The sequence below is a fragment of the Sciurus carolinensis genome, chromosome 5, assembly GCF_902686445.1.
Source record: "Sciurus carolinensis chromosome 5, mSciCar1.2, whole genome shotgun sequence".
In the NCBI taxonomy this organism is placed as follows: Eukaryota; Metazoa; Chordata; class Mammalia; order Rodentia; family Sciuridae; genus Sciurus; species Sciurus carolinensis.
In genome coordinates, this window is record NC_062217.1 from 143,340,078 (window position 1) to 143,356,087 (window position 16,010).

The 16,010-nt window shown below is 35.8% G+C and overlaps 1 pseudogene; it reads right to left on the reverse strand.

Annotated features, from left to right (window-relative positions):
• Positions 1 to 15,549, reverse strand: part of LOC124984717 (cytochrome P450 2C9-like) — a 62,864-nt pseudogene extending 47,315 nt beyond the window's left edge.
• Between the last annotated feature and the right edge of the window lie 461 nt (positions 15,550 to 16,010).

Below are 16,010 nucleotides of genomic sequence, written 5' to 3' on the forward strand. Positions count from 1 at the left end.
AGGGGTGGGAGGGGTGGGGGGGAAGGGAAAAAATAATGAATCAAACATCATTGCCCTATGTAAATTTATGATTACACAAATGGTATGCCTTGACTCCATGTACAATAGAGAAACAACATGTATCCCATTTGTATACAATAATAAAAAAAAAAAAATGATGTTGACTGTGGGCTTAGCATAGATAGCCTTACAATGTTGAGGTATGTTCCTACTAGTCCTATTTTTTTGTAGTGTTTTAAGCATGAAGGGATGCTGTATTTTATCAAATGCTTTCTCAGCATCAATTAAAATAATCATGTGATTCTTAACTTTATGTCCATTGATGTGGTGAATTACATTTATTGATTTCCAGATATTGAACGAAACTTGCATCCCCGGGATAAACCCCACTTGATCATGGTGCACTATCTTTTTAATATATTTTTATGCGATTTGCCAGTATCTTGTTAAGGATTTTTGCATCTATGTTCACCAGGGATATTGGTCTAAAGTTTTCTTTCTTTGATGTTTCTTTGTCTGGTTTGGTATTAGAGTGATACTAGCCTCATAGAATGAATTTGGAAGGGTTCCCTCCTTTTCTATTTCCTGAGATACTTTGAAGAGTATTGATATCAGTACTTCTTTAAAGGTCTTGTAGAATTCAGCTGAGAATCCATCTGGTCCTGGGCTTTTCTTGGTTGGTAGACTTTTGATGGTTTCTTCTATTTTGGTGCTTGAAATTGACCTGTTTAGATTGTGTATGTCTTCCTGATTCAGTTTGGGAGGATCATATGTCTGTAAAAATTTGTCAATGTCTTCAATATTTTCTATTGTTTTAGAGTATAGATTTTCAAAATAGCTTCTAATTATGTTATGTATTTCAATTGTGTCTGTCATGATCTTTCCTTTTTTATCATGAATTCTAGTAATTTGATTGTTTTCTCTCCTCTACATTAGTGTGGCTAGGGGTTTATCAATTTTGTTTACTTTTTCAAAGAAACAGCTTTTTGTTTTGTCATTTTTTTGAATTGTTTCTCTTCTTCAATTGCATTGATTTTGGCTCTGATTTTAATTATTTCTTGTCTTCTATTTTTGGTGTTGATCTGTTCTTCATTTTCTAGGGCTTACAGGTGCAATGTTAGGTCATTTAGTTATTGACTTTTTATTTTTTTAATGTATGTGCTCAATGCAATGAACTTTCCCCTTAGTACTGCTTTGATAGTGTCCCAGAGATTTTCATATGTTGTGTCATTGTTCTCATTTACTTCTAAGAATTTTTTAATTTCTTCCCTGATGTCTTCTGTTATCATTGCATCATTCAGTAGCATATTATTTAGTCTCCAGGTATATGAGTAGTTTTTGTGTTATTTTATTGTTCATTTCTAGTTGCATTCCATTATGGTCTGATAGGATACAGGGTAGGGAATCTATTTTTTTTTTTTTTGTATTTACTAATGGCTTTTTTGTGGCATAGTAAATGGTCTATTTTGGAGAAGGATCCATGAGCTGCTGAGAAGAAAGTATATTCACTTGATGATGGATGAAATATTCTCTAAATATCCATTAAGTCTATATCATTGATTGTATTATTTAGTTCTAAAGTTTCTTTGTTCAGTTTTTGGTTGGAGGATCTATCCAGTGGTGATAGTGGTGTGTTAAAGTTCCACACAATTAATGTGTTTTAGACTATTTGATTCATAAAATTGAGAAGCATTTGTTTGATATACACAGATACTCCATTGTTTAGGGCATAAATATTTAAAATTTTTACATCTTGCTGTTTTATGCTTCCCTTAAGCAGTATGAAATCTCCTTCTTTATCTCTTCTGACTAACTTTGGTTCAAAGTCCACACTATCAGATATGAGAATGGAAACCCCTGCTTCTTTACTGAGTCCATATACATGGTATGTTGTTCCCATCCTTTCACTTTTAGTCTGTGGATGTCTTTTTCTATGAGATGAGTCTCTTGCAGACAGCATATTGTTGGGTCTTTCTTTTTAATCCAATCTGCTAGTCTATGTCTTTTGATTATTGAATTTTGGTCATTGACATTCAAGGTTATTATTGAGATATGATTTGTTTACCTGGTCATTTTGGCTTATTTTTGGTTTTTTACTTGTCCTTTGATTGGCTTGTCCTTTAGGGCAGTTCCTTGCTTTGCTGACTTGTATTGTTTATTACTTCCTCCTCATGAAATATTTTGCCAAAAATGTTCTATAGGGCAGGCCTTCTGTTTATAAATTCTTTTAACTTTTGTTTATCATGGAATGATTTTATTTCATTGTCAAATCTGAAGGTTAGTTTTTTGGGTATAGTATTCTTGGTTGGCATCCGTGTTCTTTCAGAACTAGAAATATATTGTTCCAGGCCCTTCTTGCTTTTAGAGTCTGGGCTGAAAAATCTGCTGATATCCGCATTGGTATCCTCTTATATGTAATCTGATGCTTTTCTCCAGCAGTCTTTACAATCTTATCTTTATTTTGAATGTGAGATATTTTCATTATAATGTGTCTTGGTTTGAATCTGTTGTAGTTTTGTGCACCTGGTGTTCTGTAAGCCTCTCATATTTGATTTTCCATTTCATTTATCAGATTTTGGAAATTTTCTGGTATTATTTCATTGAACAGGTCGTTCATGCCTTTCGTTTGTATCTCTGTGCCTTCCTCAATCCCAATAATTCTTATTTAGTCTTTTCATGATATCCCATAAATCTTAGAGGTTCCATTCATGACTTCTTAACATAATCTCAGTTTGTTCATCTATTTTTTTTTAAATTACTTTTATTCTAAACAAATGGAATACATGTTGTTTCTGTTTATATATGAAGTACAGGCATACCATTTGTGTAACCATACATTTAAATAGGTTAATGGTGTTTGATTCATTTTATTTTTCCCTTCCTCCCCACCTCTCCCACCACTATTTTCCCTCTATACAGTACCTCCTTCCTCCATTCTTGCCCTCCTCCAACACCCCATTATGTGTCATCATCCGCTTATCAGTGAGATCATTTGCCCTTTGTTTTTTTGAGTTTTGCTTATCTCACTTAGCTGATATTCTCCAATTTCATCCATTAGCCTGCAGATGCCATAATTTTACTATTCTTTATAACTGAGTAATATTCCATTGTATATATATACCAGAGTTTCTTTATCCATTCATCAGTTGAAGGACATCTAGGTTGGTTCCAAAATCTGGATATTGTGACTTGAGCAGTTATGAACATTGATGTGGCTGTATATCTGTAGTATGCTGATTTTAAGTCCTTTGGGTATAGCCAAGGAGTAGGATAGCTGGCTCAAATGGTGGTTCCATTTCAAGCTTCCCGAGGAATCTCCATACTGCTTTCCAGAGTGGCTGCACTAATTTGCAACCCGACAGCAATGTATTAGTATACCTATATCCCCACATCCTCACCAATACCTATTGTTCCTTATATTCTTTATAATCACCATTCTAACTGGAGTGAGATGGAATCTTAGGGTAGTTTTGATTTGCATTTCTCTTATTACTAGAGATGTTGAACATTTTTCCATATATTGTTGATTGCCTGTACATCTTCTTCTGTGAAGTGTCTGCTCATTTCCTTAGCTCATTTGTTGTTTGGGCTATTTGTATTCTTGGTGTAGAGTTTTTTTGAGGTCTTTGTATATTCTGGAAATTAGTGTTTTACCTGAAGTATGAGTGGCAAAGATTTTCTCCCACTCTGTAGGCTCTCTCCTCACATTGCTGATAGTTTCCTTTGCTGAGAGAAAGCTTTTTAGTTTGAATCTATCCCAGTTATTGATTCTTGCTTTTCTTTCTTGTGCTATGGGAGGCCTGTTGAGGAACTCTGATCCTAAGCCGACAAGGTGAAGATTTGGACCTACATTTTCTTCTATAAGATGATGGGTCTCTAGTCTGGTTCCGAGGTCCTTCTTCCATTTTGAGTTGGTTTTTGTGCAGGGAGAAAGATAGGGATTTAGTTTCATTCTGTTGCATATGGATTTCCAGTTTTCCCAGCACCATTTGTTGAAGAGGCTATCTTTTCTCAATTGCATATTTTTGACACCTTTGTCTAGTATGAGAAAATTGTATTTATTTGGGTTTGTGTCCATGTCCTCTATTCTGTACCATTGATCTACCTGTCTATTTTGGACCCAATACATGCCGTTTTTGTTACTATTACTTTGTAGCATAGTTGAACTCCTGGTATTGCGATACCCCCTGTTTCATTCTTCCTGCTAAGGATTGCTTTATCTTATTCTGGGTTTCTTATTCTTCCAGATGAATTTCATGACTGCTTGCTCTATTTCTTTAAGGTACATCATTGGGATTTTAATTGGAATTACATTGAATCTGTGTAGCACTTTTGGTAGTATGGCCATTTTGACAATATTAATTCTGCCTATCCAAGAACATGGGAGATCTTTCCATCTTCTAAGGTCTTCCTCAATTTCTTTCTTCAGTGTTTTGTAGTTTTCATTGTACAGATAGATCTTTTACCTCTTTGGTTAGATTAATTCCCAAGTATTTTATTTTTATTGAGGCTGTTGCCAATAGAATTGTTTTCCTCATTTCCCTTTCAGATGTTTCAACACTTTGTATAAAAATGCTTTAGATTTATGCGTGTTGATTTTATAGCCTGCTATTTTGCTGAATTCATTGATGAGGTCTAGAAGTTTTCTGGAGGAGGTTTTTGGATCCTCTAAATATAGAATCATGTCATCCGCAAATAGTGACAGCTTAAGTTCCTCTTTTCGTATTCGAATCCCTTTAATTTCTTTAGATTGTCTAATTGCTCTGGCTAGAGTTTCAAGGACAATGTTGAATAGATGTGGTGTAAGAGGACATCCCTGTCTTGTTCCCGTTTTTAAAGGGAATGGCTTCAGTTTTTCTCCATTAAGAATGATGTTGGCCATGGGCTTAGCATAAATAGCCTTTACAATGTTCAGGTATGTTCCTACTATCCCTATTTTTCCTAGTGTTTTGAGCATGAAGGGGTGTTGTCTTTTGTGAAACGCTTTTTCTGCGTCAATTGAAATAACCATATGATTCTTATCCTTAAGTCTATTGACATGATGGATTACGTTTGTTGAATTATGAATGTTGAACCATCCTTGCATTCCAGGGATGAACCCCACTTGATTGTGGTGCCCGATTTTCTCAATATGTTTTTGGATATGGTTTGCTGATATTTTGTTAAGGATCTTTGCATGTATATTCTTCAAGGATATTGGTCTAAAATTTTCTTTCCTTGATGTGTCTTTGTTTGGTTTGGGTATGAGGGTGATATAAGCTTCATAGAATGCGTTTGGTAGGGGCCCTCCTTTTCTATTTCCTGGAATACTTTGAGAAGTATTGGAATGTGTTCTTCTTTGAAGGTCTTGTAGAACTCGGTTGAGATTCCATCTGGTCCTGTGCTTTTCTTGGAAGGTAGGTTTTTAATGACTTCTTCTATTTCACTGCATGTTATTGATCTGTTTAAATTGTGTATGTCCTCCTGGTTCAGTTTGGGAGGAGCATATGTCTCTAGAAATTTGTCAGTGTCTTCGGTAGTTTATATTTTTTTGTAATACATATTTTCCAAGTAGCCTCTCATTGTGTGATGTATCTCAGTGGTGTCTGTTGTGATATTTCCCTTTTCATCATGAAGTTTAGTAATTTGAATTTTCTCTTTCCTTCTCTTTGTCAGTGTGGCTAAGGGTTTGTGTATTTTGTTTACTTTTTCAAAGAACCAACTTTTAGTTTTGTCTATTTTTTGAATTGTTTCTTTTGTTTCAATTTCATTGATTTCTGCTCTGATTTTAATTATTTCCTATCTTCTACTACTTTTGCTGTTTTTCTGTTCTTCTTTTTCTAGGCCTTTGAGCTGTAATGTTAGGTCATTTAGTTGTTGACTTTTCCTTCTTTTCTGAAATGTGTTCCATGCAATGAAATTTCCTCTTAGTACTGCATTCATAGTGTCCCAGAGAATTTGATGTTGTATCGTCATTCTCATTGACCTCTAAGAATTTTTTTTATCTCCTCCCTGATGTTTTTTGTTATCCGTGTTTCATTCAATAGCATATTATTTAGTCTCCAGGTGTTGGAGTAATTTCTGTTTTTTTTTTTTTTTTTTGTCATTCATTTCTACTCTGTCCATTATGATCTGATAGAACACAAGGCAATATCTCTATTTTTTTGTATTTCCTGAGGGCTGCTTTGTGGCTTAACATATGGTCTATTTTCGAGAAGGTTCCATGTGCTGCTGAGAAGGGAAGAAAGTGAGTTCGCTTGTTGATGGATGGAATATTCTATATATGTCTATTAAGTCTAGGTTATTGATTTTGTTATTGAGTTCTACTTTTTTTTTTTTTTTTTGGTTTTTTGTTTGGAAGATCTATCTAGTGGTGATAGTGGTGCATTAAAGTCACACAGAATTATTGTGTTGTGGTCTATTTGATTCCTGAGATTGAGAAGGATTTGTTTGATGTACAGGGATGCACCATGGTTTGGGGCATAAATATTTACTATCGTTATGTCTTCCTGATTTATGGTTCCCTTAAGCAGTATGAAATGTCCTTCTTCATCCCTTCTGAATAACTTTGGCTTGAAGTCCACTTAATTTGATATGAGGATGGAAATCCCCGCTTTTTTACTGAGTCCATTTGAATGGTAGGTTTTTTCCCATCCTTTTACCATTAGCCTGTGGATGTCTTTTTCTATGAGATGAGTCTCTTGCCGGCAGCATATTGTTGGGTCTTTCTTTTAATCCAATCTGCTAGTCTATGTCTTTTGATTATTGAATTTTGGTCATTGACATTCAAGGTTATTATTGAGATCTGATTTGTATTCCCAGTCATTTTGCTTATTTTTGGTTTTTAACTTGGCTTGGTTTCTCCTTTGAGTGGTTTTTCTCTAAGGTAGTTCCTCCCTTTGCTGACCTCCTTTGTTGTTTTTCATTTCCTCCTCATGGAATATTTTGTTGAGAACATTCTGTAGTGCTCGCTTTCTATTTGTAAATTCTTTTAACTTTTGTTTTTCATGGAAAGATTTTATTTCATCTTCAAATCTGAAGTTTAGTTTTGCTAGGTATAGGATTCTTGGTCAACAACTATGTTCTTTCAGAGCTTGAAATATGTTGTTCCAGGCCCTTCTAGCTTTTAGAGTCTGGGTTGAGAGGACTGCTGCTATCTGTATTGGTTTCCCCCTATATATAATCTGATGCTTTTTTCTTGCGGCCTTCAAAATCCTATTTTTATTTTGAATGTTAGCATTTTCATTATTATATACCTTGGTGTGGATCTGTTGTGATTTTGTGCATTTGGAGTTCTGTAAGCCTTTTCCATTTCATTCTTCAATGCTTTCCATTGAGTTTTTTATTTGGTTTATTGTTTCCTTCATTTCAAGGTTTTCTGTTTTTTTTATTTATTTTTTATTTTTTTTTTTAGAATCTCTGTTTCTTTGTTGAAATGATCTTTTGTTTCCTGCAGTTGCTCTTTCAACTGCTTATTGGTATTATCATTCATTGCCTGCATTTGCTCTCTTATCTCATCCTTTGCTTCACGAATCATCTTAATCATATATAATCTGAAGTCCTTTTCTGACATTTCTTCTAACATACTGTCATTGGATTCTATTGATATATAATCTAGATTTGTTTGGATCATTTTCTTCCCTTGTTTTTTCATGTTGTTCATGTATGTTCCCCTCTAGCAGTGCAGATCTGGGGTATTGCAGATTTCCCCTATAGGCTTATAGTGGCCCTATAGGTTTCTAAAACCTTTTCTTTAAGGGGAGATCAATATTAGCAGTGCCCAATTCAGACACTATGTAATCCTAGACCAAATAGCCCCTGATAATGAGCTTCAAGTCTCCAGCAGGTGTCTCAGTATGGGATTTGCCCCATCTAAAGATTGGAGCCAAGGCTTCTAGGATTATCCAAGATGGCCACTCTGGTTTCCAAATGTGTTGGCAAATGGGGAGCTGCAGCTCAGGGTGTGGATGTGGTCAGCTGGAGGTCCTGGAGGCGGGGTGCAGTTGGTCAGGCAGGAGTCCTGGAGTCGGGTGTGTTTGGTGTGGTTGCGGGATCCTGGAGACCAGGTGCAATCAGTCGGTCTGTGGTCCCAGTGCTAGAGTGCAGTCAGTTGGTCTGGGGGTCCTGGTGGCAGGGAGCAGTCAATGTGAGGGCCCCAGAGGCAGGGAGTGATCAGTTGGGCTGAGGGATCCTGGTCAGGGGTCCTCCGGGGCTTGGTTGTTGTCTGAAAATGGCGGCAGCCACATGTAATCAAACCTGTAGGTGCTGTCACAGTGAACTTCCAGGCAACAGCAGGCAGCTGGTGCTCCTCTGGCTGTCGGCAATCAGTTTCCTGAATGTTGTCAGACGATCGGAAGGTGAACCTCGGGCAGTGGGTGATGGATAGGTGTAAGGCAGGCGATGGACAGGCAAGAGGCAGGCAAATGGAGGATGATAGGCACCTGACAGTGAGCAATCTGCACTCAAAAAAGGCATCAATGTGCTGGCAGACTGCAGGTGATCACAGCAGACAAATGGGGTAAATAGTAGGGGATCGAAAAGCAGCAAAAACTGTCTCACTGAGAAACAGATATCCTCTGCTTGAAACCAGAGTTACGGAGTGACAAGGAACGCTGCCTCCCTCTAGTTCGCCATCTTGGATATCCCAGTTTGTTCAACTTTATTTTTAAGATTGAATATTTTGTCTTTATTATCTGAGATTCTGTCTTCCATGAGGTCTATTCTGTTAGTGATGCTTTCTATTGAGTTATTAATTTGGTTTATCATTTCTTTCATCTCAAGTATTTGTGTTTCTTTGTTTTTTTCAGAATCTCTTTCTCTTTATTGAAGTGTTCTTTTCCTTCTTACATTTGATCTTTTAACTGTTTATTGGAATGATCCTGCATTGCCTGCATTTGCTCTCTTATCTCATCTTTTGCTTCATAGATCATTTTAATTATGCAGATTCTAAACTCTTTTTCTGTCATTTCTACTGCCATGTTGTCATTGGATTCTATCTCAATAGCATCTTGGTTTGTTAGGGGCACCTTCCTCCCCTGTTTTTTCATATTCTTTCTCTATATTCCCCTCTAGCAGTGAAGATCAGTGATACTCAAGTTTGCCCCCTGTAGGCTTATTATGACCCTGCAGTTTTCCTCTACCTCTCCTTTGAAGGAATACCAATAGCACCCAATACAAAGAATATGTAGCACTGAACCAGATAGCCCCTATAAAGACTTTAACATTTTTAAAATAAACAGGATCAGTTCAATTACTATTTACACTATTTCTAGTTGTGAACAAGAGAATGGGGAAAGGGTGTAGGATACAAGTGAGTAAATAAAGGTACCTGTCAAAGGGCCTCCAGTCTCCTGTAGGTGTCTCAGGAAGGGAGCTGCCCTTCCAATGATGATGACCACACCCTCAGGAATAATTCAAAATGCCTGCACCAACTTCTAAAGTAGCTGGGGAGCCCCAGCAAAGGTGCACTAAGTCAACACAGAGGCAGGCGAGTGTCCCTCAGCAGTGGGCATGGGGGCAGGTGAGCTGAGAGGCTCAGTTACTGGCCTCTGACCTCAGCGTGGGGGCGCGGGCTCAGCAACGGGTCTGACCTCTGTGTGGGGGGGTTGCGCTCAGTGATGGTGTCTGACTTTGGTGTGGGGGTCAGGCAGGCTCAGCAATGTCATCCAACCTTGGTCCACTTGACTATTTTTAATAAGGTTATTTATCATGTTTTTTCAGTTTAATTTTGTTTTGATTTTGATTTTTTTAGTTTTTTATACATTTTTGGATAATATTTTCTTCCTTTCTATAGGGTTTCCTTTTTGTACATTCTTTTCTTTGGTGTGCAGAAATATTTATAGCATGATTTAGTCACATTTTTGTATATTTTTTATATGTGGTTTTGGCGTAAAATGAAAAAATAAAATAAAAACATGTTAAAATAACACTTTAAAAAAAGAAAAAGAAGCATATCAGAGACTGTGGACTGAAGCCCCAAGAGGGATGGATGGGGCAAATTTGATTTATTGTCACTAAGATATAGATTGGAAACATAAGTCCTAGCATTATGTTGTGCAGTAGGACGATGACAGATAATGAACTGCTTATTTAAACAGCTAGAAGAAAGGATTTGGAATATTTTCATCACTAATAAATGATAATTGTTTGAAGAGAAAGTTATTTTTACCTTGATTTGAGCATTACACAAAATACACAGGTATCAAAACATAAAATGGTGCCATGTAAATATGTATGACTCTTGAGGATCAATTAAAAAGGAAATGTACACAAAACATTTCTAGATCAAGGTTAGAGAACATCTTCCCTGCATTTTCCTCCAGTACATTTATGGTTTCAGGGCTTCCATTTGTCTTGAATCTATTTGGAATTTATTTTTGTGTGTAGTGTTACAAATGAGTCTAATTTCATTTGGTTTTTCCATGTGGATGTACAGTTTCCCAAATGCTATTCAGTGAAGAGACATTCACTCACCCACTGTGTATTTCTGGTCCTTTGGTGAATAAATAATCAATGTATGTGGGTAGGTATATTCCCTGGACTCTCCATGGGATCCATGAGTGTATGTGTCTGCTTTATGCCTGCATGGCCATGTTTCATTTACTATAGTTTTTTACAGTGTTTGAAGCCTCAGATTTCTTGTATAAGGTACTGTTCATTATTCAAAATATTTTGAGGTTCTATGCAAATTTTAAGACTTGGAAAATTTCTTTGAAAGGTACCATTGTATTTTTCATAGGGATTTTGCATTGAATCTGTATATCACATTAAGTAGTGACAAAAATAATTCTTCCAATCTGTGAACATGAATTATTTTTCCATGTATTTCTGTCTGCTACAAATTCTTTCATTGATGTTTTTTATATTTCAGCATGCAAATTTTTCACCTCCTTGTTTAAATTTATTTCTAAATATTTTATTCTTTCTCACGCTGTTGTAAAAGATATACTGTCTTGATTATCTATTTGTTATTTAAAATGCTGCTGAATTTTGTATTTTATTTGTGTATCCTGTTTATTTAGAATTCATTTATTAGTTCTAGTTGTTTTCAGTTGAAGTTGAGAGTTTTCCAAAACAGACAGTATTTTGCTTCTTTCTTTTTGGTTTGTATGTCTTTTACTTTTTTTTTTTTTCTTGCTTAATTGTTCTGGCAAGATGAGTTCTTTGCTGAGTAAGGGTGGCAGAGTGGGCATTTCTGACTTTTCCCTAATTTTTGAGAAAAAATTTCAACTTTCACCATGGAAGATGATGTTAAATATTGGGTAGTCACCCATAGCAATTAGTGTTCTGTGAAAAATTCCTTCTGTGTCATGTGTTTTTGAAAATTTCATCATGAAAGACTTTGAAATATGTCAAATGCTTTCCCTGCATCTATCAAAATGCTCCTGTGGTTCTTGTCCTTCATTTCATTAACATGATGTGTCACATATATTGATTTACGCATGTGAATCACCCTTGGATATCTGCGATGAACCCTGCCTGTTCATGGTGGATGATCGCTATAATGTGCGGAGAACAGAAAGATGTAGGTAAAATAGAAGTATTCTTCCTAGCCTTGAGAAGTTATTTTAAGTCTTTCACATCATGGTGTTGCTGGGATGGACTGCTGAGTCTACTGGAACTTTTTTCATTTGTAGATGTTTCTCCTTTTGTTGTTCTTGTGAAAGAGGAGATGAAGACTGGAATATCGTACTCCACCATCTTACCACAGTCTATCTCATAGGTATTTCTTAACCTGAAGATAGTTCTCTTCTTCAGAGAAATTTAATTTTGATGGCTATAAAAATACCTACAAGTCACGCAGCAGATCACTTTGTTAATGAACTAATTACACTGTAAGTATAATTAATCTTTAGGCAGAAAGTAACAGCAAATGACCAAAACTAAACCCCAACTACTAACATCCCATTTAGAACTCTGCACCATTCTGGTTACAGGAATTTTGAATTTGTCATCACTCCTCAGTGAATGCCACCTACATTGGAATAATGGAAAATGAGGACTACTACAATAATGGGGCTCCTAGCCACAGTGTCTGACTGCTGACTAAGTTATGAATGCAAAAATACTTGGCTTAACGAAGACCAAACTTCAACTCTAGGTTCACAAAAAAAAAAAGACAAACAAATATGAAGAATGAAAACCCATCCCTGTCAACAATTCAGACCACCTTGGTGGAAAAAAGCCTTTTATTTTCATTTAATATTTTTCTTTTTTTTCACCCTCATGCTCACCCAATTTTTATATATTCTTTCCATTATTTTTAAAAATTAAAGGACTCACAAACTTAACTAAAAAAAAGAAAACACAAATAACCCAATCAGTAAATGAGCAAAAGAACTGAATGCATACTTCACAGAAGAAATAAGAATGGTCAACAAATATATGAAGAAATGTTCTACCTCTCTACCAGTTAGAGAAAACTACACTGATATTTCGCCTCACTCAAGTCAGAATGGCAATTAGCAACAATACAAGTAACAATAACAATTGGCAAGGATGTGGGGAAAAAGTTTGACTTACACATTGTTGGTGATACTGCAAATTGGTGCAACAACTCTGCAAAGCAGTTCCCCTTACAAAGCATGGAAAAGAACCACCACTTACCAAAATATTACACTCCTCTCTTTATACCCAAAGCACTTAAAAATCAGCATACCCCAGTGACTCAGGCAAATTAATGTTTATAGTAGCTCAATTCACAAGATTCAAGCTATGGAACCAACCTAGGTGCCCTTCAATAGGTGACTGAATAAAGAATATGTGGTATATACACAATGATTTGAATGTTACTCAACCATAGAGAAGAATGAATTTATTTTACTTGCCAGTAAATGGATTTAACTGGAAAGCATCATGCTAAGTGAAATAAGGCAGTAGCAAAAAACCAATGGTCAAATGTTCTTTCTGATATATGGATGCTAACCCATAACAAAGAATAGTAGTAGTGAGAGGAGAATAGAAGTTCGTTGGATTAGATAAAGGAGAATGAAGGGAAAGGAGGGGAGATGGGAATACAAAAGACAATTCAAAGAATCAGAAATAACTTTCCTTTGCTCATAAATGAATACACAACCAGGGTAACTCCACATTAAAGTACAACCACAAGAATGGAATCCTAATTGGAATTGAATGCACTCCATGTATGTATAATGAGTCAAATAACACTCTACTGTCATGTATATTTAAAAACAACAAATAAAGATTTTTAAAAATTTTTTTCAAATATATTTCATTGCATTTTATTATTTTTTTACTTCTTGCCTTTGTACAAGGTTTGTGTGTGTGCCCTTCAACAGATGAATTGGTAAAAACAAATGTGGTGTATATACACAATGGAATATTGCTCAGTCTTAAAGAATAATGAAATTGTGGCATTTGCTTGTAAATGGATGGAGCTGGAGAATATCATGCTAAGGGAAAAAAGCCAATCCCCAAAAAACAAAGGTGGAAAATTTTATCTGATACACAGGAGGTAATTCACAATAGGGGAGTGGGTTGGTTAGGAAAGAATAGGATTAGGTAGAGGGGAGTGAAGGGAAGGTACAGAGTGTGAGGAGAGTAAGGATAGTAGATGAATTGCACATTAATATCCTCTGTGCATATATGACTACAACCCCTGTGATCTTACATTATGTACAACCAGAAGAATGAGAAGTTATACCCCATTTAAGGGGGATGTGTCAAAATGCATTCTGCTGTCATGTACACCTAATTTACTTTCAAATATCATTTCATTGTATTTTATTGTATTTCATTCATTCCATTATGCAAGATTTGTGTGTATGTGTGTGTGTTCACACTGCATGAATAGGTTTTATATATATATATATATATATATATATATATATATATTTGTATAATTTTGTTTTCATCTCTACTGCTTTCTTCTGTGCCTGTCGTTATTTAGCCTTGATTTAGCATAGGAGGGGTGTATCCACACATGGTTTGAATTGTTTTTATCTTAAATTACTTGTGATCTATCTCCTGTCTCTCCTCTCTTCACTTTTTACAACATTTCAAACATTCCCTTGCATTTTTACTCTATTTTCTCTCCACACAAAAAACTATAATTTCACTAAATGTAGAATTATACAATCTATGCTATTCCTAACTCATTCATATTATTATGATTATTAGCACAGCTGGCAATGTAATAGACCACTGCTGTCTAATGACTGAGCTTGTTCACAGTTTTTTTTTTTTTTACTTTTTATTTTATTTTAATTTTACAGACTGCATTTTGAGTCACTGTACACAAATGGGGTACAACTTTTTGTTTCTCTGGTTTCACACCATGTAGACACAATTTTTTTCATTGCTGAATCCACCCTTCTTCTATAGGTGGCAATGGTGTTCCAGATGTCAAAATAGATACTGGACCTTGTCTTAAGGCTGAAATCTGTGGATAACAATAGTGCTGCTCCTGGCCCACCACTTCCTCTCAGTGGGGTTGGAAAGTGAATGGGTCACTTCAGGTTCACAAAATACACATCCTGCTTCCAAGCAATACTCCCAACTGTGCCAAATAACAAGGAATCTCACCCCACACATGGTCTAGCTCCACCTCACAATTACTTGAACGCAAAGACTTGAGGAGATAGAAACCTGAAACCAACAACCAGGCCCGAAGGAGGATCCAGCAGAGGAAGACTTCAGGTCACACTCCTGAACCTACTCATATATCAAAAACAGAAAGAAATTTCAAAACAAAGGAGATAATTACACAGAAAAAGACACAGATATAAAAGAGAAAGGGGAATCCATCTCAATCGAAGTGCAAGTTCAAGATCTGTGAAAACTTGAGGAATCCAGCAAACAAATCTCCCCAAATTCACAATCCTTAATAAGAAGAAATCCCAAGGACAGGAAAATATTTTAAATTTCCTTAGAAAGATGATTAAAAACTGATTATTAAAATGTTCAAAACCTAAATGAAGCCCTAAGTAATGAATTAAGAGAGAAAAGTCAGGGGTTGAAAGATGATTTCAATAAAAAAAAAAGAGATGTTTAAAAGAAACTAATCAGAACTTCAGGAAATGGAAGACACACTGAATCAAATAAATATTCATGCAGAGCATCACAAAAGATTAGATTGTGCAGAAAATAGAAAATCACAGCAAATGATCATGAAACAATGAAGGACAAGTGTACTCCGGATTTTGACATTTTCATATTGCTGTCAAAATATGAAACTTAAATGCTTCTTTTGACTCAGATTATTGTTTCATTACACTACCTCTATCAATGGAAAACTATAAAAAGAAATGGAAACATCAAAATCCAAAGATTATTTGCTGTGCAGCAATCTCTTTTAATAAATTTCCTTGTGCATATATTGAATTTAAAATGAAGGATTAATTTATTTGCCCTTTACAAGCCACTGAGCATCAACATACTTACATTAGTTAAGGATTTGCTGATGTTTTTAGTATCTATCTGCAGGATGTTCCCAATAATTGGCAGAGGCATGGGTCCTGGTGGGAGTTTCCCTCTCCCAAATCTCTATCTCCATAGTGAGAGGAGAAGCAGACAGGAGAGACTGATCACCAGGACTACAACTGGATCCATTGAAGCCTTCTCCTTTTCCTGAGACAACTGTGAGCTTGCAACCCGTGTAAACCTTTATAGTGCTCTGTTAATCAGAATGTGTGCTATTGACATAAAGTGCTGAGCCAATCTGCTAGATAAGTTCTGACCCCTTCTGAGTATGTATTGGTCACCTGATAAGAATAAAAACAAACTTGTTTATTCTTGCTCTCCTTCCTGAAACTCTATCCTTAAAAATCTAGTTCAGGACTCTGGGATAGATCCCAGGAATAGGTATTTTAAAACAAACAAGCAACAAAACACAGAAGCAACCAACGTCTGGTGGTACCAGTGTGCACATAGGATTAAGAAAAAATGAGGCATTTGATAACAAAACATTGCTCAACATGCTAGATTCTCACACTGATGACTGGTTGGAAATTCAGGACTTGGAAGAAATAAGTGTACCTCTGATTTTTATACAAAATATTGAACTTCTAATA